The sequence below is a fragment of the Pteropus vampyrus genome, unplaced genomic scaffold (assembly GCF_000151845.1).
Source record: "Pteropus vampyrus isolate Shadow unplaced genomic scaffold, Pvam_2.0 Scaffold22, whole genome shotgun sequence".
Lineage (NCBI taxonomy): Eukaryota > Metazoa > Chordata > Mammalia > Chiroptera > Pteropodidae > Pteropus > Pteropus vampyrus.
In genome coordinates, this window is record NW_011888803.1 from 9,893,076 (window position 1) to 9,895,508 (window position 2,433).

The 2,433-nt window shown below is 28.9% G+C and overlaps 1 pseudogene; it reads left to right on the plus strand.

Moving 5' to 3' along the window:
- The first annotated feature begins 1,831 nt into the window (after nucleotides 1–1,831).
- On the plus strand, nucleotides 1,832–1,950 carry LOC111736922 (annotated as a pseudogene).
- The last annotated feature ends 483 nt before the right edge of the window (nucleotides 1,951–2,433 follow it).

A 2,433-nucleotide genomic window follows, 5' to 3' on the forward strand; every position in this document is an offset into this window, starting at 1 on the left:
ATGTTCCACGGAATTTCTAATCACTCCCTTACTCATGCTCTCACCTATTTTCCCCACCTCTATCATTTGTTCTATAGTTTATTTTTATTGTGATGCTAGAGTGATCTTTTTAAAACTTAAGCAAGGTAAGTCAATTTCTTGTTAAAATACTCCAGTGGTTTCCCATTTCTTTTTCTTACCAAAAAGCTAATAGCTACAATGAAAAAGCTAAACTTAGTATTTTCACATTAAGTCAGGATCCTCAAATGGGAATGAATACTCTTTTTTTGGCAGTTTTCTGGCAGAAGCAAATGGATAACTTATTTTAGAGGAAAGCATTCCAATTTAGAACTTTGTGCTTCCCATAAATGAAGATCACTTAAATATAAACCTATAATTTAAAAAAACTCTCTAGACACACAAGAAAACAAATGACCATGAATGTCAGCTGAAACATTGAAGATCTAGATTCTCAAGAACTTCATATATTAAAATTTCAGATGCATAATATAAAATATAAAAGTATATAAAATATGCATACAATGTTTAAGGAAATAAAATAGGGCATAAAAATGAGTAAATTTACAAGAGTCCTTAAAAATCCCTTGAAAGTTTTTAAAAAAAATAACCACCAAAATTTAAGGATAAAAATATTACAATTGAAACAGATACCAATAGATAACTAGTAAACTAAAATGTGGATCTGAATAAATTATTATGAATGTCATCCAGAAAGACAAGAAGATAGACAATATGGAAGAGAGGTTAAGAGACATGGATGACAGTATTAGAAGTTCTAACAGACATCTAGTAGGAGTTATAAAGAGAGAATAGAGAAATTAGAGTTGTAATAATCAGAATTAACAGCTTGGAATTTCCTAGAACTGATAAAAGAAATGAATCTATAGACAAAATGAGCAAAATTTTACTATGCTGTATGAAATAAGATGACATTCACATCTAGGTATATTATAGTGAATCTATAATTATTGGAGACAAAGAGAAAAACCTTAACAGAGCCAGCAAGAAAACATCATTTGCAAAGGAATGACAATTTTACTGAAGCAGATTTTGCATCAGCAGTAACAGACTATAAAAGCAGGGGGGAAGAAAAAAAGTATTGAAAGTTAATAGCTATACACCTAGAATTGTGTACCTAACAAATTATCTTTCAAAAAGTGAAGCTATAAAGAACTTTTAGAATAAACAAATCATGTTTATTATCATGTTTAGCATCAACAAATTTTCATTAAAGGAACTTCTAAAGAATTTGCTTCAGGGAGAATAAATATGAGCCCATGAGGGATGGCTGCAATGTAAGAAAAAAAGGTAAACACATAACATTAAACTCATAGATGATATTTAACAGTATATTATCTACATAAATTAGTTTAAAAATAAGATTTAATTTATGAAGTTTTAAAAAGACAAGATTAAAATACGAAGTGTTACTAGCATGAAAGTTAAGAGTGGGGTGAGTCAGAGTAAGCATGTTCTAAAATTTTTATATTATTTAAGATAAGACATTCTTTATACTACATTAAGTTAGCAGGCATGGTAAAATTTTCAAGAGTACTTTTAAAATATAGAAATAGCATGCATAACTTATAACCTGTAAAAGGGAAATGTAATATAAAAAAATGAACTCTCAATCAATTATAAGAAATAAGAAATGGAAATAAAAAGAAGTAAGATGGTGGAAATCAAATGATCATTATTTATAATAAAGACTACAGTAATTAAATGGCAGTTTGTCATATTGATTAAAAATAAAATTCATTAACACACTGTTACAAGAGATACAACCAAAGTTTAAAGATATAGAAAGGTTGAAATTAAAAGCATGAAAATATACTACAGCCATGCCACCCTGAACACACCCAATCCCACCTGATCTCAGAAGCTAAGCAGAGTCAGGCCTGGCTAGTACTTGGATGGGAGACCACCTAGGAAGACCAGGTGCTGTGGGTGTAAAAAAAAAAAAAAAGCATGAAAAAATAATACGCAAGTGCTAACCATGATAAAACTAAAGTAACTATATTAATGTAAAAAAAAAATCAACTTTAAGTCAAAAAATAAACATTGGAGAGTAATAGGATTACCCATATAATAATTTCAATTTACCAGGAGTGTATAATTATTCCATGCTTGAGCTGACCTAATAAAGTAGACTCTAAATATGAAAAGGAATAATTTATAGAGTTACAAGGACAAATGAACAAAGCCCCTTTGTAGTGGAAAATTTTAACATACCTCCCTCAATTATTGATTAAGTCAAGTAGACAATACATTTTTAAAGATAGAGAAAAACTGAGCTCTATCATGAGAAAATATGATTAAATGGACATCTATATAACTCACCCTAAAAATGGACAATATCTATTACATTCAAATACATATAAGATTTTTATAAATTTTACCACACATTAAGACAGAAACCAAATCACAAAAAAT